Raw genomic sequence first — 20,579 nt, 5'->3', positions numbered from 1 at the left:
CACAAGCTAAACATGTGTCGCAAAAATAGAAACAATGTCTAAAATAGAAATGTCATAAAAAAAATCGAAAATGTGAAGTGCACGCAAAACATGTGACACAAGCTAAACATGTGTCGCAGACATAGAAACGGTGTCTAAAATAGAAATGTCACAAAAAAAATCGAAAATGTGAAGTGCACGCAAAACATGCGACACAAGCTAAACATGTGTCGCAAAAATAGAAACGGTGTCTAAAATCTAAATGTCATAAAAAAAATCGAAAATGTGAAGTGCACGCAAAACATGCGACACAAGCTAAACATGTGTCGCAAACATAGAAACGGTGTCTAAAATAGAAATGTCACAAAAAAATTCGAAAATGTGAAGTGTGCACCAAAACATGCGACACAAGCTAAACATGTGTCGCAAAAATAGAAACGATGTCTAAAATAGAAATGTCATAAAAAAAATCGAAAATGTGAAGTGCACGCAAAACATGCGACACAAGCTAAACATGTGTCGCAAAAATAGAAACGGTGTCTAAAATAGAAATATCATAAAGTTAGGGTGCTATGATCGGTCAGGTTGCCTTGTGTGCTCTGACTGGTCAGTTGGACCCTGGGTCCTCTGGTTGGTCAGGTGGCCGTACGTGCGCTTATTAATCTGAAAGCTGATGTGCTCTTCATGGGCCGTACGTGCGCTGATTAATCTGAAAGCTGATGTGCTCTCTTGATCGACCGGGTGGCTTGGGGTGCTCTGATTGGTCAGGAGGCTGCTGTGTGCACTGGCTGGTCAAGTGCCTTACTACACCGTGCCTTCACAAAACATGCGACGCAAGCTAAACATGTGTCGCAAAAATAGAAACGTGTCTAAAATAGAAATGTCATTAAAAAAATCGAAAATGTGAAGTGCACGCAAAACATGCGACACAAGCTAAACATGTTTCGCAAAAAAAGAAACGGTGTCTAAAATCTAAATGTCATAAAAAAAATCGAAAATGTGAAGTGCACGCAAAACATGCAACACAAGCTAAACATGTGTGGCAAAAATAGAAACGGTGTCTAAAATAGAAATGTCACGAAAAAAAACGAAAATGTGAAGTGCACGCAAAACATGTGACACAAGCTAAACATGTGTCACAGACATAGAAACGGTGTCTAAAATAGAAATGTCACGAAAAAATCGAAAATGTGAAGTGCACGCAAAACATGTGACACAAGCTAAACATGTGTCGCAGACATAGAAACGGTGTCTAAAATAGAAATGTTACGAAAAAAATCGAAAATGTGAAGTGCACGCAAAACATTCGACACAAGCTAAACATGTGTGGCAAAAATAGAAACGGTGTCTAAAATAGAAATGTCACGAAAAAAAACGAAAATGTGAAGTGCACGCAAAACATGTGACACAAGCTAAACATGTGTCACACACATAGAAACGGTGTCTAAAATAGAAATGTCACAAAAAAAATCGAAAATGTGAAGTGCACGCAAAACATGCGACACAAGCTAAACATGTGTCGCAAAAATAGAAACGGTGTCTAAAATAGAAATATCATAAAGTTAGGGTGCTATGATCGGTCAGGTTGCCTTGTGTGCTCTGACTGGTCAGTTGGACCCTGGGTCCTCTGGTTGGTCAGGTGGCCGTACGTGCGCTTATTAATCTGAAAGCTGATGTGCTCTTCATGGGCCGTACGTGCGCTGATTAATCTGAAAGCTGATGTGCTCTCTTGATCGACCGGGTGGCTTGGGGTGCTCTGATTGGTCAGGAGGCTGCTGTGTGCACTGGCTGGTCAAGTGCCTTACTACACCGTGCCTTCACAAAACATGCAACGCAAGCTAAACATGTGTTGCAGAAATAGAAACGGTGTCTAAAATCTAAATGTCACGAAAAAAATCGAAAATGTGAAGTGCACGCAAAACATGCGACACAAGCTAAACATGTGTCGCAAACATAGAAACGGTGTCTAAAATAGAAATGTCACAAAAAAATTTGAAAGTGTGAAGTGTGCACCAAAACATGCGACACAAGCTAAACATGTGTCGCAAAAATAGAAACAATGTCTAAAATAGAAATGTCATAAAAAAAATCGAAAATGTGAAGTGCACGCAAAACATGTGACACAAGCTAAACATGTGTCGCAGACATAGAAACGGTGTCTAAAATAGAAATGTCACAAAAAAAATCGAAAATGTGAAGTGCACGCAAAACATGCGACACAAGCTAAACATGTGTCGCAAAAATAGAAACGGTGTCTAAAATAGAAATATCATAAAGTTAGGGTGCTATGATCGGTCAGGTTGCCTTGTGTGCTCTGACTGGTCAGTTGGACCCTGGGTCCTCTGGTTGGTCAGGTGGCCGTACGTGCGCTTATTAATCTGAAAGCTGATGTGCTCTTCATGGGCCGTACGTGCGCTGATTAATCTGAAAGCTGATGTGCTCTCTTGATCGACCGGGTGGCTTGGGGTGCTCTGATTGGTCAGGAGGCTGCTGTGTGCACTGGCTGGTCAAGTGCCTTACTACACCGTGCCTTCACAAAACATGCGACGCAAGCTAAACATGTGTCGCAAAAATAGAAACGGTGTCTAAAATCTAAATGTCATAAAAAAAATCGAAAATGTGAAGTGCACGCAAAACATGTGACACAAGCTAAACGTGTCGCAGACATAGAAACGGTGTCTAAAATAGAAATGTCACGAAAAAAATCGAAAATGTGAAGTGCACGCAAAACATGCGACACAAGCTAAACTTGTGTCGCAAAAATAGAAACGGTGTCTAAAATAGAAATATCATAAAGCTAGGGTGCTATGATCGGTCAGGTTGCCTTGTGTGCTCTGACTGGTCAGTTGGACCCTGGGTCCTCTGGTTGGTCAGGTGGCCGTACGTGCGCTTATTAATCTGAAAGCTGATGTGCTCTTCATGGGCCGTACGTGCGCTGATTAATCTGAAAGCTGATGTGCTCTCTTGATCGACCGGGTGGCTTGGGGTGCTCTGATTGGTCAGGAGGCTGCTGTGTGCACTGGCTGGTCAAGTGCCTTACTACACCGTGCCTTCACAAAACATGCAACGCAAGCTAAACATGTGTTGCAGAAATAGAAACGGTGTCTAAAATCTAAATGTCACGAAAAAAATCGAAAATGTGAAGTGCACGCAAAACATGCGACACAAGCTAAACATGTGTCGCAAACATAGAAACGGTGTCTAAAATAGAAATGTCACAAAAAAATTCGAAAATGTGAAGTGTGCACCAAAACATGCGACACAAGCTAAACATGTGTCGCAAAAATAGAAACGATGTCTAAAATAGAAATGTCATAAAAAAAATCGAAAATGTGAAGTGCACGCAAAACATGCGACACAAGCTAAACATGTGTCGCAAAAATAGAAACGGTGTCTAAAATCTAAATGTCATGAAAAAAATCGAAAATGTGAAGTGCACGCAAAACATGCGACACAAGCTAAACATGTGTCGCAAAAATAGAAACGGTGTCTAAAATAGAAATGTCACGAAAAAAATCAAAAATGTGAAGTGTGCACCAAAACATGAGACACAAGCTAAACATGTGTCGCAAAAATAGAAACGGTGTCTAAAATAGAAATGTCATGAAAAAAATCGAAAATGTGAAGTGCACGCAAAACATGCGACACAAGCTAAACATGTGTCGCAAAAATAGAAACGGTGTCTAAAATAGAAATATCATAAAGCTAGGGTGCTATGATCGGTCAGGTTGCCTTGTGTGCTCTGACTGGTCAGTTGGACCCTGGGTCCTCTGGTTGGTCAGGTGGCCGTACGTGCGCTTATTAATCTGAAAGCTGATGTGCTCTTCATGGGCCGTACGTGCGCTGATTAATCTGAAAGCTGATGTGCTCTCTTGATCGACCGGGTGGCTTGGGGTGCTCTGATTGGTCAGGAGGCTGCTGTGTGCACTGGCTGGTCAAGTGCCTTACTACACCGTGCCTTCACAAAACATGCGACGCAAGCTAAACATGTGTCGCAAAAATAGAAACGTGTCTAAAATAGAAATGTCATTAAAAAAATCGAAAATGTGAAGTGCACGCAAAACATGCGACACAAGCTAAACATGTGTCGCAAAAATAGAAACGGTGTCTAAAATCTAAATGTCATAAAAAAAATCGAAAATGTGAAGTGCACGCAAAACATGCGACACAAGCTAAACATGTGTCGCAGACATAGAAAAGGTGTCTAAAATAGAAATGTCACGAAAAAAATCGAAAATGTGAAGTGCACGCAAAACATTCGACACAAGCTAAACATGTGTCACAAAAATAGAAACGGTGTCTAAAATAGAAATGTCACGAAAAAAATCGAAAATGTGAAGTGCACGCAAAACATGTGACACAAGCTAAACATGTGTCACAGACATAGAAACGGTGTCTAAAATAGAAACGTCACGAAAAAATCGAAAATGTGAAGTGCACGCAAAACATGTGACACAAGCTAAACATGTGTCGCAGACATAGAAACGGTGTCTAAAATAGAAATGTCACGAAAAAAATCGAAAATGTGAAGTGCACGCAAAACATGCGACACAAGCTAAACATGTGTCGCAAAAATAGAAACGGTGTCTAAAATAGAAATATCATAAAGCTAGGGTGCTATGATCGGTCAGGTTGCCTTGTGTGCTCTGACTGGTCAGTTGGACCCTGGGTCCTCTGGTTGGTCAGGTGGCCGTACGTGCGCTTATTAATCTGAAAGCTGATGTGCTCTTCATGGGCCGTACGTGCGCTGATTAATCTGAAAGCTGATGTGCTTTCTTGATCGACCGGGTGGCTTGGGTGCTCTGATTGGTCAGGAGGCTGCTGTGTGCACTGGCTGGTCAAGTGCCTTACTACACCGTGCCTTCACAAAACATGCGACGCAAGCTAAACATGTGTTGCAGAAATAGAAACGGTGTCTAAAATCTAAATGTCACAAAAAAATCGAAAATATGAAGTGCACGCAAAACATGCGACACAAGCTAAACATGTGTCGCAAACACAGAAACGGTGTCTAAAATAGAAATGTCACAAAAAAATTCGAAAATGTGAAGTGTGCACCAAAACATGCGACACAAGCTAAACATGTGTCGCAAAAATAGAAACGATGTCTAAAATAGAAATGTCATAAAAAAAAATCGAAATTGTGAAGTGCACGCAAAACATGCGACACAAGCTAAACATGTGTCGCAAAAATAGAAACGGTGTCTAAAATCTAAATGTCATAAAAAAAATCGAAAATGTGAAGTGCACGCAAAACATGCGACACAAGCTAAACATGTGTCGCAAAAATAGAAACGGTGTCTAAAATAGAAATGTCACGAAAAAAATCAAAAATGTGAAGTGTGCACCAAAACATGGGACACAAGCTAAACATGTGTCGCAAAAATAGAAACGGTGTCTAAAATAGAAATGTCATGAAAAAAATCGAAAATGTGAAGTGCACGCAAAACATGCGACACAAGCTAAACATGTGTCGCAAAAATAGAAACGGTGTCTAAAATAGAAATATCATAAAGCTAGGGTGCTATGATCGGTCAGGTTGCCTTGTGTGCTCTGACTGGTCAGTTGGACCCTGGGTCCTCTGGTTGGTCAGGTGGCCGTACGTGCGCTTATTAATCTGAAAGCTGATGTGCTCTTCATGGGCCGTACGTGCGCTGATTAATCTGAAAGCTGATGTGCTCTCTTGATCGACCGGGTGGCTTGGGGTGCTCTGATTGGTCAGGAGGCTGCTGTGTGCACTGGCTGGTCAAGTGCCTTACTACACCGTGCCTTCACAAAACATGCGACGCAAGCTAAACATGTGTCGCAAAAATAGAAACGTGTCTAAAATAGAAATGTCATAAAAAAAATCGAAAATGTGAAGTGCACGCAAAACATGCGACACAAGCTAAACATGTGTCGCAAAAATAGAAACGGTGTCTAAAATAGAAATGTCACGAAAAAATCGAAAATGTGAAGTGCACGCAAAACATGTGACACAAGCTAAACATGTGTCGCAAAAATAGAAACGGTGTCTAAAATAGAAATATCATAAAGTTAGGGTGCTATGATCGGTCAGGTTGCCTTGTGTGCTCTGACTGGTCAGTTGGACCCTGGGTCCTCTGGTTGGTCAGGTGGCCGTACGTGCGCTTATTAATCTGAAAGCTGATGTGCTCTTCATGGGCCGTACGTGCGCTGATTAATCTGAAAGCTGATGTGCTCTCTTGATCGACCGGGTGGCTTGGGGTGCTCTGATTGGTCAGGAGGCTGCTGTGTGCACTGGCTGGTCAAGTGCCTTACTACACCGTGCCTTCACAAAACATGCAACGCAAGCTAAACATGTGTTGCAGAAATAGAAACGGTGTCTAAAATCTAAATGTCACGAAAAAAATCGAAAATGTGAAGTGCACGCAAAACATGCGACACAAGCTAAACATGTGTCGCAAACATAGAAACGGTGTCTAAAATAGAAATGTCACAAAAAAATTTGAAAATGTGAAGTGTGCACCAAAACATGCGACACAAGCTAAACATGTGTCGCAAAAATAGAAACAATGTCTAAAATAGAAATGTCATAAAAAAAATCGAAAATGTGAAGTGCACGCAAAACATGTGACACAAGCTAAACATGTGTCGCAGACATAGAAACGGTGTCTAAAATAGAAATGTCACAAAAAAAATCGAAAATGTGAAGTGCACGCAAAACATGCGACACAAGCTAAACATGTGTCGCAAAAATAGAAACGGTGTCTAAAATCTAAATGTCATAAAAAAAATCGAAAATGTGAAGTGCACGCAAAACATGCGACACAAGCTAAACATGTGTCGCAAACATAGAAACGGTGTCTAAAATAGAAATGTCACAAAAAAATTCGAAAATGTGAAGTGTGCACCAAAACATGCGACACAAGCTAAACATGTGTCGCAAAAATAGAAACGATGTCTAAAATAGAAATGTCATAAAAAAAATCGAAAATGTGAAGTGCACGCAAAACATGCGACACAAGCTAAACATGTGTCGCAAAAATAGAAACGGTGTCTAAAATCTAAATGTCATAAAAAAAATCGAAAATGTGAAGTGCACGCAAAACATGCGACACAAGCTAAACATGTGTCGCAAAAATAGAAACGGTGTCTAAAATAGAAATGTCACGAAAAAAATCAAAAATGTGAAGTGTGCACCAAAACATGGGACACAAGCTAAACATGTGTCGCAAAAATAGAAACGGTGTCTAAAATAGAAATGTCATGAAAAAAATCGAAAATGTGAAGTGCACGCAAAACATGCGACACAAGCTAAACATGTGTCGCAAAAATAGAAACGGTGTCTAAAATAGAAATATCATAAAGCTAGGGTGCTATGATCGGTCAGGTTGCCTTGTGTGCTCTGACTGGTCAGTTGGACCCTGGGTCCTCTGGTTGGTCAGGTGGCCGTACGTGCGCTTATTAATCTGAAAGCTGATGTGCTCTTCATGGGCCGTACGTGCGCTGATTAATCTGAAAGCTGATGTGCTCTCTTGATCGACCGGGTGGCTTGGGGTGCTCTGATTGGTCAGGAGGCTGCTGTGTACACTGGCTGGTCAAGTGCCTTACTACACCGTGCCTTCACAAAACATGCGACGCAAGCTAAACATGTGTCGCAAAAATAGAAACGTGTCTAAAATAGAAATGTCATTAAAAAAATCGAAAATGTGAAGTGCACGCAAAACATGCGACACAAGCTAAACATGTGTCGCAAAAATAGAAACGGTGTCTAAAATCTAAATGTCATAAAAAAAATCGAAAATGTGAAGTGCACGCAAAACATGCGACACAAGCTAAACATGTGTCGCAGACATAGAAAAGGTGTCTAAAATAGAAATGTCACGAAAAAAATCGAAAATGTGAAGTGCACGCAAAACATTCGACACAAGCTAAACATGTGTCACAAAAATAGAAACGGTGTCTAAAATAGAAATGTCACGAAAAAAATCGAAAATGTGAAGTGCACGCAAAACATGTGACACAAGCTAAACATGTGTCACAGACATAGAAACGGTGTCTAAAATAGAAACGTCACGAAAAAATCGAAAATGTGAAGTGCACGCAAAACATGTGACACAAGCTAAACATGTGTCGCAGACATAGAAACGGTGTCTAAAATAGAAATGTCACGAAAAAAATCGAAAATGTGAAGTGCACGCAAAACATGCGACACTAGCTAAACATGTGTCGCAAAAATAGAAACGGTGTCTAAAATAGAAATATCATAAAGCTAGGGTGCTATGATCGGTCAGGTTGCCTTGTGTGCTCTGACTGGTCAGTTGGACCCTGGGTCCTCTGGTTGGTCAGGTGGCCGTACGTGCGCTTATTAATCTGAAAGCTGATGTGCTCTTCATGGGCCGTACGTGCGCTGATTAATCTGAAAGCTGATGTGCTCTCTTGATCGACCGCGTGGCTTGGGGTGCTCTGATTGGTCAGGAGGCTGCTGTGTGCACTGGCTGGTCAAGTGCCTTACTACACCGTGCCTTCACAAAACATGCAACGCAAGCTAAACATGTGTTGCAGAAATAGAAACGGTGTCTAAAATCTAAATGTCACGAAAAAAATCGAAAATGTGAAGTGCACGCAAAACATGCGACACAAGCTAAACATGTGTCGCAAACATAGAAACGGTGTCTAAAATAGAAATGTCACAAAAAAATTCGAAAATGTGAAGTGTGCACCAAAACATGCGACACAAGCTAAGCATGTGTCGCAAAAATAGAAACGATGTCTAAAATAGAAATGTCATAAAAAAAATCGAAAATGTGAAGTGCACGCAAAACATGCGACACAAGCTAAACATGTGTCGCAAAAATAGAAACGGTGTCTAAAATAGAAATGTCACGAAAAAAATCAAAAATGTGAAGTGTGCACCAAAACATGAGACACAAGCTAAACATGTGTCGCAAAAATAGAAACGGTGTCTAAAATAGAAATGTCATGAAAAAAATCGAAAATGTGAAGTGCACGCAAAACATGCGACACAAGCTAAACATGTGTCGCAAAAATAGAAACGGTGTCTAAAATAGAAATATCATAAAGCTAGGGTGCTATGATCGGTCAGGTTGCCTTGTGTGCTCTGACTGGTCAGTTGGACCCTGGGTCCTCTGGTTGGTCAGGTGGCCGTACGTGCGCTTATTAATCTGAAAGCTGATGTGCTCTTCATGGGCCGTACGTGCGCTGATTAATCTGAAAGCTGATGTGCTCTCTTGATCGACCGCGTGGCTTGGGGTGCTCTGATTGGTCAGGAGGCTGCTGTGTGCACTGGCTGGTCAAGTGCCTTACTACACCGTGCCTTCACAAAACATGCAACGCAAGCTAAACATGTGTTGCAGAAATAGAAACGGTGTCTAAAATCTAAATGTCACGAAAAAAATCGAAAATGTGAAGTGCACGCAAAACATGCGACACAAGCTAAACATGTGTCGCAAACATAGAAACGGTGTCTAAAATAGAAATGTCACAAAAAAATTCGAAAATGTGAAGTGTGCACCAAAACATGCGACACAAGCTAAACATGTGTCGCAAAAATAGAAACGATGTCTAAAATAGAAATGTCATAAAAAAAATCGAAAATGTGAAGTGCACGCAAAACATGCGACACAAGCTAAACATGTGTCGCAAAAATAGAAACGGTGTCTAAAATAGAAATGTCACGAAAAAAATCAAAAATGTGAAGTGTGCACCAAAACATGAGACACAAGCTAAACATGTGTCGCAAAAATAGAAACGGTGTCTAAAATAGAAATGTCATGAAAAAAATCGAAAATGTGAAGTGCACGCAAAACATGCGACACAAGCTAAACATGTGTCGCAAAAATAGAAACGGTGTCTAAAATAGAAATATCATAAAGCTAGGGTGCTATGATCGGTCAGGTTGCCTTGTGTGCTCTGACTGGTCAGTTGGACCCTGGGTCCTCTGGTTGGTCAGGTGGCCGTACGTGCGCTTATTAATCTGAAAGCTGATGTGCTCTTCATGGGCCGTACGTGCGCTGATTAATCTGAAAGCTGATGTGCTCTCTTGATCGACCGGGTGGCTTGGGGTGCTCTGATTGGTCAGGAGGCTGCTGTGTGCACTGGCTGGTCAAGTGCCTTACTACACCGTGCCTTCACAAAACATGCGACGCAAGCTAAACATGTGTCGCAAAAATAGAAACGTGTCTAAAATAGAAATGTCATTAAAAAAATCGAAAATGTGAAGTGCACGCAAAACATGCGACACAAGCTAAACATGTGTCGCAAAAATAGAAACGGTGTCTAAGATCTAAATGTCAAAAAAAAAATCGAAAATGTGAAGTGCACGCAAAACATGCGACACAAGCTAAACATGTGTCGCAGACATAGAAAAGGTGTCTAAAATAGAAATGTCACGAAAAAAATCGAAAATGTGAAGTGCACGCAAAACATTCGACACAAGCTGAACATGTGTCACAAAAATAGAAACGGTGTCTAAAATAGAAATGTCACGAAAAAAATCGAAAATGTGAAGTGCACGCAAAACATGTGACACAAGCTAAACATGTGTCACAGACATAGAAACGGTGTCTAAAATAGAAACGTCACGAAAAAATCGAAAATGTGAAGTGCACGCAAAACATGTGACACAAGCTAAACATGTGTCGCAGACATAGAAACGGTGTCTAAAATAGAAATGTCACGAAAAAAATCGAAAATGTGAAGTGCACGCAAAACATGCGACACAAGCTAAACATGTGTCGCAAAAATAGAAACGGTGTCTAAAATAGAAATGTCACGAAAAAAATCAAAAATGTGAAGTGTGCACCAAAACATGCGACACAAGCTAAACATGTGTCGCAAAAATAGAAACGGTGTCTAAAATAGAAATGTCATGAAAAAAATCGAAAATGTGAAGTGCACGCAAAACATGCGACACAAGCTAAACATGTGTCGCAAAAATAGAAACGGTGTCTAAAATAGAAATATCATAAAGTTAGGGTGCTATGATCGGTCAGGTTGCCTTGTGTGCTCTGACTGGTCAGTTGGACCCTGGGTCCTCTGGTTGTTCAGGTGGCCGTACGTGCGCTTATTAATCTGAAAGCTGATGTGCTCTTCATGGGCCGTACGTGCGCTGATTAATCTGAAAGCTGATGTGCTCTCTTGATCGACCGGGTGGCTTGGGGTGCTCTGATTGGTCAGGAGGCTGCTGTGTGCACTGGCTGGTCAAGTGCCTTACTACACCGTGCCTTCACAAAACATGCGACACAAGCTAAACATGTGTCGCAAAAATAGAAACAATGTCTAAAATAGAAATGTCATAAAAAAAATCGAAAATGTGAAGTGCACGCAAAACATGCGACACAAGCTAAACATGTGTCGCAAAAATAGAAACGGTGTGTAAAATCTAAATGTCATGAAAAAAATCGAAAATGTGAAGTGCACGCAAAACATGCGACACAAGCTAAACATGTGTCGCAAAAATAGAAACGGTGTCTAAAATAGAAATGTCACGAAAAAAATCAAAAATGTGAAGTGTGCACCAAAACATGCGACACAAGCTAAACATGTGTCGCAAAAATAGAAACGGTGTCTAAAATAGAAATGTCATGAAAAAAATCGAAAATGTGAAGTGCACGCAAAACATGAGACACAAGCTAAACATGCGTCGCAAAAATAGAAACGGTGTCTAAAATAGAAATATCATAAAGCTAGGGTGCTATGATCGGTCAGGTTGCCTTGTGTGCTCTGACTGGTCAGTTGGACCCTGGGTTCTCTGGTTGGTCAGGTGGCCGTACGTGCGCTTATTAATCTGAAAGCTGATGTGCTCTTCATGGGCCGTACGTGCGCTGATTAATCTGAAAGCTGATGTGCTCTCTTGATCGACCGGGTGGCTTGGGGTGCTCTGATTGGTCAGGAGGCTGCTGTGTGCACTGGCTGGTCAAGTGCCTTACTACACCGTGCCTTCACAAAACATGCGACACAAGCTAAACATGTGTCGAAAAAATAGAAACAATGTCTAAAATAGAAATGTCATAAAAAAAATCGAAAATGTGAAGTACACGCAAAACATGCGACACAAGCTAAACATGTGTCGCAAAAACAGAAACGGTGTGTAAAATCTAAATGTCATGAAAAAAATCGAAAATGTGAAGTGCACGCAAAACATGCGACACAAGCTAAACATGTGTCGCAAAAATAGAAACGGTGTCTAAAATAGAAATGTCACGAAAAAAATCAAAAATGTGAAGTGTGCACCAAAACATGCGACACAAGCTAAACATGTGTCGCAAAAATAGAAACGGTGTCTAAAATAGAAATGTCACGAAAAAAATCAAAAATGTGAAGTGTGCACCAAAACATGGGACACAAGCTAAACATGTGTCGCAAAAATAGAAACGGTGTCTAAAATAGAAATGTCATGAAAAAAATCGAAAATGTGAAGTGCACGCAAAACATGCGACACAAGCTAAACATGCGTCGCAAAAATAGAAACGGTGTCTAAAATAGAAATATCATAAAGCTAGGGTGCTATGATCGGTCAGGTTGCCTTGTGTGCTCTGACTGGTCAGTTGGACCCTGGGTTCTCTGGTTGGTCAGGTGGCCGTACGTGCGCTTATTAATCTGAAAGCTGATGTGCTCTTCATGGGCCGTACGTGCGCTGATTAATCTGAAAGCTGATGTGCTCTCTTAATCGACCGGGTGGCTTGGGGTGCTCTGATTGGTCAGGAGGCTGCTGTGTGCACTGGCTGGTCAAGTGCCTTACTACACCGTGCCTTCACAAAACATGCGACGCAAGCTAAACATGTGTCGCAAAAATAGAAACGTGTCTAAAATAGAAATGTCATAAAAAAAATCAAAAATGTGAAGTGCACGCAAAACATGCGACACAAGCTAAACATGTGTCGCAAAAATAGAAACGGTGTCTAAAAAAGAAATGTCATGAAAAAAATCGAAAATGTGAAGTGCACGCAAAACATGCGACACAAGCTAAACATGTGTCGCAAAAATAGAAACGGTGTCTAAAATCTAAATGTCATAAAAAAAATCGAAAATGTGAAGTGCACGCAAAACATGCGACACAAGCTAAACATGTGTCGCAGACATAGAAACGGTGTCTAAAATAGAAATGTCACGAAAAAAATCGAAAATGTGAAGTGCACGCAAAACATTCGACACAAGCTAAACATGTGTCGCAAAAATAGAAACGGTGTCTAAAATAGAAATGTCACGAAAAAAATCGAAAATGTGAAGTGCACGCAAAACATGTGACACAAGCTAAACATGTGTCGCAGACATAGAAACGGTGTCTAAAATAGAAATGTCACGAAAAAATCGAAAATGTGAAGTGCACGCAAAACATGTGACACAAGCTAAACATGTGTCGCAGACATAGAAACGGTGTCTAAAATAGAAATGTCACGAAAAAAATCGAAAATGTGAAGTGCACGCAAAACATGCGACACAAGCTAAACATATGTCGCAAAAATAGAAACGGTGTCTAAAATAGAAATATCATAAAGCTAGGGTGCTATGATCGGTCAGGTTGCCTTGTGTGCTCTGACTGGTCAGTTGGACCCTGGGTCCTCTGGTTGGTCAGGTGGCCGTACGTGCGCTTATTAATCTGAAAGCTGATGTGCTCTTCATGGGCCGTACGTGCGCTGATTAATCTGAAAGCTGATGTGCTCTCTTGATCGACCGGGTGGCTTGGGGTGCTCTGATTGGTCAGGAGGCTGCTGTGTGCACTGGCTGGTCAAGTGCCTTACTACACCGTGCCTTCACAAAACATGCGACGCAAGCTAAACATGTGTCGCAAAAATAGAAACGTGTCTAAAATAGAAATGTCATAAAAAAAATCAAAAATGTGAAGTGCACGCAAAACATGCGACACAAGCTAAACATGTGTCGCAAAAATAGAAACGGTGTCTAAAATCTAAATGTCATAAAAAAAATCGAAAATGTGAAGTGCACGCAAAACATGCGACACAAGCTAAACATGTGTCGCAGACATAGAAACGGTGTCTAAAATAGAAATGTCACGAAAAAAAACGAAAATGTGAAGTGCACGCAAAACATGTGACACAACCTAAACATGTGTCACAGACATAGAAACGGTGTCTAAAATAGAAACGTCACGAAAAAATCGAAAATGTGAAGTGCACGCAAAACATGTGACACAAGCTAAACATGTGTCGCAGACATAGAAACGGTGTCTAAAATAGAAATGTCACGAAAAAAATCGAAAATGTGAAGTGCACGCAAAACATGCGACACAAGCTAAACATGTGTCGCAAAAATAGAAACGGTGTCTAAAATAGAAATATCATAAAGCTAGGGTGCTATGATCGGTCAGGTTGCCTTGTGTGCTCTGACTGGTCAGTTGGACCCTGGGTCCTCTGGTTGGTCAGGTGGCCGTACGTGCGCTTATTAATCTGAAAGCTGATGTGCTCTTCATGGGCCGTACGTGCGCTGATTAATCTGAAAGCTGATGTGCTCTCTTGATCGACCGGGTGGCTTGAGGTGCTCTGATTGGTCAGGAGGCTGCTGTGTGCACTGGCTGGTCAAGTGCCTTACTACACCGTGCATTCACAAAACATGCGACGCAAGCTAAACATGTGTCGCAAAAATAGAAACGTGTCTAAAATAGAAATGTCATAAAAAAAATCAAAAATGTGAAGTGCACGCAAAACATGCGACACAAGCTAAACATGTGTCGCAAAAATAGAAACGGTGTCTAAAATCTAAATGTCATAAAAAAAATCGAAAATGTGAAGTGCACGCAAAACATGCGACACAAGCTAAACATGTGTCGCAGACATAGAAACGGTGTCTAAAATAGAAATGTCACGAAAAAAAACGAAAATGTGAAGTGCACGCAAAACATGTGACACAAGCTAAACATGTGTCACAGACATAGAAACGGTGTCTAAAATAGAAACGTCACGAAAAAATCGAAAATGTGAAGTGCACGCAAAACATGTGACACAAGCTAAACATGTGTCGCAGACATAGAAACGGTGTCTAAAATAGAAATGTCACGAAAAAAATCGAAAATGTGAAGTGCACGCAAAACATGCGACACAAGCTAAACATGTGTCGCAAAAATAGAAACGGTGTCTAAAATAGAAATATCATAAAGCTAGGGTGCTATGATCGGTCAGGTTGCCTTGTGTGCTCTGACTGCTCAGTTGGACCCTGGGTCCTCTGGTTGGTCAGGTGGGCGTACGTGCGCTTATTAATCTGAAAGCTGATGTGCTCTTCATGGGCCGTACGTGCGCTGATTAATCTGAAAGCTGATGTGCTCTCTTGATCGACCGGGTGGCTTGGGGTGCTCTGATTGGTCAGGAGGCTGCTGTGTGCACTGGCTGGTCAAGTGCCTTACTACACCGTGCCTTCACAAAACATGCAACGCAAGCTAAACATGTGTTGCAGAAATAGAAACTGTGTCTAAAATCTAAATGTCACGAAAAAAATCGAAAATGTGAAGTGCACGCAAAACATGCGACACAAGCTAAACATGTGTCGCAAACATAGAAACGGTGTCTAAAATAGAAATGTCACAAAAAAATTTGAAAATGTGAAGTGTGCACCAAAACATGCGACACAAGCTAAACATGTGTCGCAAAAATAGAAACAATGTCTAAAATAGAAATGTCATAAAAAAAATCGAAAATGTGAAGTGCACGCAAAACATGCGACACAAGCTAAACATGTGTCGCAAAAATAGAAACGGTGTGTAAAATCTAAATGTCATGAAAAAAAATCGAAAATGTGAAGTGCACGCAAAACATGCGACACAAGCTAAACATGTGTCGCAAAAATAGAAACGGTGTCTAAAATAGAAATGTCACGAAAAAAATCAAAAATGTGAAGTGTGCACCAAAACATGAGACACAAGCTAAACATGTGTCGCAAAAATAGAAACGGTGTCTAAAATAGAAATGTCATGAAAAAAATCGAAAATGTGAAGTGCACGCAAAACATGCGACACAAGCTAAACATGTGTCGCAAAAATAGAAACGGTGTCTAAAATAGAAATATCATAAAGCTAGGGTGCTATGATCGGTCAGGTTGCCTTGTGTGCTCTGACTGGTCAGTTGGACCCTGGGTCCTCTGGTTGGTCAGGTGGCCGTACGTGCGCTTATTAATCTGAAAGCTGATGTGCTCTTCATGGGCCGTACGTGCGCTGATTAATCTGAAAGCTGATGTGCTCTCTTGATCGACCGGGTGGCTTGGGGTGCTCTGATTGGTCAGGAGGCTGCTGTGTGCACTGGCTGGTCAAGTGCCTTACTACACCGTGCCTTCACAAAACATGCGACGCAAGCTAAACATGTGTCGCAAAAATAGAAACGTGTCTAAAATAGAAATGTCATTAAAAAAATCGAAAATGTGAAGTGCACGCAAAACATGCGACACAAGCTAAACATGTGTCGCAAAAATAGAAACGGTGTCTAAAATCTAAATGTCATAAAAAAAATCGAAAATGTGAAGTGCACGCAAAACATGCGACACAAGCTAAACATGTGTCGCAGACATAGAAAAGGTGTCTAAAATAGAAATGTCACGAAAAAAATCGAAAATGTGAAGTGCACGCAAAACATTCGACACAAGCTAAACATGTGTCACAAAAATAGAAACGGTGTCTAAAATAGAAATGTCACGAAAAAAATCGAAAATGTGAAGTGCACGCAAAACATGTGACACAAGCTAAACATGTGTCACAGACATAGAAACGGTGTCTAAAATAGAAACGTCACGAAAAAATCGAAAATGTGAAGTGCACGCAAAACATGTGACACAAGCTAAACATGTGTCGCAGACATAGAAACGGTGTCTAAAATAGAAATGTCACGAAAAAAATCGAAAATGTGAAGTGCACGCAAAACATGCGACACAAGCTAAACATGTGTCGCAAAAATAGAAACGGTGTCTAAAATAGAAATATCATAAAGTTAGGGTGCTATGATCGGTCAGGTTGCCTTGTGTGCTCTGACTGGTCAGTTGGACCCTGGGTCCTCTGGTTGGTCAGGTGGCCGTACGTGCGCTTATTAATCTGAAAGCTGATGTGCTCTTCATGGGCCGTACGTGCGCTGATTAATCTGAAAGCTGATGTGCTCTCTTGATCGACCGGGTGGCTTGGGGTGCTCTGATTGGTCAGGAGGCTGCTGTGTGCACTGGCTGGTCAAGTGCCTTACTACACCGTGCCTTCACAAAACATGCAACGCAAGCTAAACATGTGTTGCAGAAATAGAAACGGTGTCTAAAATAGAAATGTCACAAAAAAATTTGAAAATGTGAAGTGTGCACCAAAACATGCGACACAAGCTAAACATGTGTCGCAAAAATAGAAACAATGTCTAAAATAGAAATGTCATAAAAAAAATCGAAAATGTGAAGTGCACGCAAAACATGCGACACAAGCTAAACATGTGTCGCAAAAATAGAAACGGTGTCTAAAATAGAAATGTCACGAAAAAAATCAAAAATGTGAAGTGTGCACCAAAACATGCGACACAAGCTAAACATGTGTCGCAAAAATAGAAACGGTGTCTAAAATAGAAATATCATAAAGCTAGGGTGCTATGATCGGTCAGGTTGCCTTGTGTGCTCTGACTGGTCAGTTGGACCCTGGGTCCTCTGGTTGGTCAGGTGGCCGTACGTGCGCTTATTAATCTGAAAGCTGATGTGCTCTTCATGGGCCGTACGTGCGCTGATTAATCTGAAAGCTGATGTGCTCTCTTGATCGACCGGGTGGCTTGGGGTGCTCTGATTGGTCAGGAGGCTGCTGTGTGCACTGGCTGGTCAAGTGCCTTACTACACCGTGCCTTCACAAAACATGCAACGCAAGCTAAACATGTGTTGCAGAAATAGAAACGGTGTCTAAAATCTAAATGTCACGAAAAAAATCGAAAATGTGAAGTGCACGCAAAACATGCGACACAAGCTAAACATGTGTCGCAAACATAGAAACGGTGTCTAAAATCTAAATGTCATGAAAAAAATCGAAAATGTGAAGTGCACGCAAAACATGCGACACAAGCTAAACATGTGTCGCAAAAATAGAAACGGTGTCTGAAATAGAAATGTCACGAAAAAAATCAAAAATGTGAAGTGTGCACCAAAACATGCGACACAAGCTAAACATGTGTCGCAAAAATAGAAACGGTGTCTAAAATAGAAATATCATAAAGCTAGGGTGCTATGATCGGTCAGGTTGCCTTGTGTGCTCTGACTGGTCAGTTGGACCCTGGGTCCTCTGGTTGGTCAGGTGGCCGTACGTGCGCTTATTAATCTGAAAGCTGATGTGCTCTTCATGGGCCGTACGTGCGCTGATTAATCTGAAAGCTGATGTGCTCTCTTGATCGACCGGGTGGCTTGGGGTGCTCTGATTGGTCAGGAGGCTGCTGTGTGCACTGGCTGGTCAAGTGCCTTACTACACCGTGCCTTCACAAAACATGCGACGCAAGCTAAACATGTGTCGCAAAAATAGAAACGCGTCTAAAATAGAAATGTCATAAAAAAAATCGAAAATGTGAAGTGCACGCAAAACATGCGACACAAGCTAAACATGTGTCGCAGACATAGAAAAGGTGTCTAAAATAGAAATGTCACGAAAAAAATCGAAAATGTGAAGTGCACGCAAAACATGTGACACAAGCTAAACATGTGTCACAGACATAGAAACGGTGTCTAAAATAGAAACGTCACGAAAAAATAGAAAATGTGAAGTGCACGCAAAACATGTGACACAAGCTAAATATGTGTCGCAGAAATAGAAACGGTGTCTAAAATAGAAATGTCACGAAAAAAATCGAAAATGTGAAGTGCACGCAAAACATGCGACACAAGCTAAACATGTGTCGCAAAAATAGAAACGGTGTCTAAAATAGAAATATCATAAAGCTAGGGTGCTATGATCGGTCAGGTTGCCTTGTGTGCTCTGACTGGTCAGTTGGACCCTGGGTCCTCTGGTTGGTCAGGTGGCCGTACGTGCGCTTATTAATCTGAAAGCTGATGTGCTCTTCATGGGCCGTACGTGCGCTGATTAATCTGAAAGCTGATGTGCTCTCTTGATCGACCGGGTGGCTTGGGGTGCTCTGATTGGTCAGGAGGCTGCTGTGTGCACTGGCTGGTCAAGTGCCTTACTACACCGTGCCTTCACAAAACATGCGACGCAAGCTAAACATGTGTTGCAGAAATAGAAACGGTGTTTAAAATCTAAATGTCACAAAAAAATCAAAAATGTGAAGTGCACGCAAAACATGCGACACAAGCTAAACATGTGTCGCAAACATAGAAACGGTGTCTAAAATAGAAATGTCACAAAAAAATTCGAAAATGTGAAGTGTGCACCAAAACATGCGACACAAGCTAAACATGTGTCGCAAAAATAGAAACAATGTCTAAAATAGAAATGTCATAAAAAAAATCGAAAATGTGAAGTGCACGCAAAACATGCGACACAAGCTAAACATGTGTTGCAAAAATAGAAACGGTGTCTAAAATCTAAATGTCATGAAATAAATCGAAAATGTGAAGTGCACGCAAAACATGCGACACAAGCTAAACATGTGTCGCAAAAATAGAAACGGTGTCTAAAATCTAAATGTCATAAAAAAAATCGAAAATGTGAAGTGCACGCAAAACATGCGACACAAGCTAAACATGTGTCGCAAAAATAGAAACGGTGTCTAAAATAGAAATGTCACGAAAAAAATCAAAAATGTGAAGTGTGCACCAAAACATGGGACACAAGCTAAACATGTGTCGCAAAAATAGAAACGGTGTCTAAAATAGAAATGTCATGAAAAAAATCGAAAATGTGAAGTGCACGCAAAACATGCGACACAAGCTAAACATGTGTCGCAAAAATAGAAACGGTGTCTAAAATAGAAATATCATAAAGCTAGGGTGCTATGATCGGTCAGGTTGCCTTGTGTGCTCTGACTGGTCAGTTGGACCCTGGGTCCTCTGGTTGGTCAGGTGGCCGTACGTGCGCTTATTAATCTGAAAGCTGATGTGCTCTTCATGGGCCGTACGTGCGCTGATTAATCTGAAAGCTGATGTGCTCTCTTGATCGACCGGGTGGCTTGGGGTGCTCTGATTGGTCAGGAGGCTGCTGTGTGCACTGGCTGGTCAAGTGCCTTACTACACCGTGCCTTCACAAAACATGCGACGCAAGCTAAACATGTGTCGCAAAAATAGAAACGTGTCTAAAATAGAAATGTCATAAAAAAAATCGAAAATGTGAAGTGCACACAAAACATGCGACACAAGCTAAACATGTGTCGCAAAAATAGAAACGGTGTCTAAAATCTAAATGTCATAAAAAAAATCGAAAATGTGAAGTGCACGCAAAACATGCGACACAAGCTAAACATGTGTCGCAGACATAGAAAAGGTGTCTAAAATAGAAATGTCACGAAAAAAATCGAAAATGTGAAGTGCACGCAAAACATTCGACACAAGCTAAACATGTGTCACAAAAATAGAAACGGTGTCTAAAATAGAAATGTCACGAAAAAAATCGAAAATGTGAAGTGCACGCAAAACATGTGACACAAGCTAAACATGTGTCACAGACATAGAAACGGTGTCTAAAATAGAAACGTCACGAAAAAATCGAAAATGTGAAGTGCACG

At 41.1% G+C, this 20,579-nt stretch overlaps 3 long non-coding RNA genes across 3 annotated transcripts in view; all 3 read left to right on the top strand.

The window, feature by feature from the left end:
- The window catches only part of LOC110438668 (uncharacterized), a 129,603-nt gene that overhangs the window by 83,102 nt on the left and 25,922 nt on the right, over positions 1-20,579 (top strand). The window lies entirely within an intron of this gene.
- Positions 2,902-6,712, top strand: LOC141375075 (uncharacterized). The gene is made up of 3 exons (XR_012382218.1): positions 2,902-3,465; positions 5,176-5,572; positions 6,093-6,712. It is a non-coding gene; the product is annotated as an uncharacterized lncRNA (long non-coding RNA).
- On the top strand, positions 7,955-15,595 carry LOC141375074 (uncharacterized). The gene is made up of 3 exons (XR_012382217.1): positions 7,955-9,731; positions 10,632-11,725; positions 15,154-15,595. It is a non-coding gene; the product is annotated as an uncharacterized lncRNA (long non-coding RNA).

The sequence above is a fragment of the Danio rerio genome, chromosome 6, assembly GCF_049306965.1.
Source record: "Danio rerio strain Tuebingen ecotype United States chromosome 6, GRCz12tu, whole genome shotgun sequence".
Taxonomy (NCBI): Eukaryota; Metazoa; Chordata; class Actinopteri; order Cypriniformes; family Danionidae; genus Danio; species Danio rerio.
Note: the sequence above shows the minus strand (reverse complement) of the source record. Positions and strands in the feature narration are given on the sequence as shown.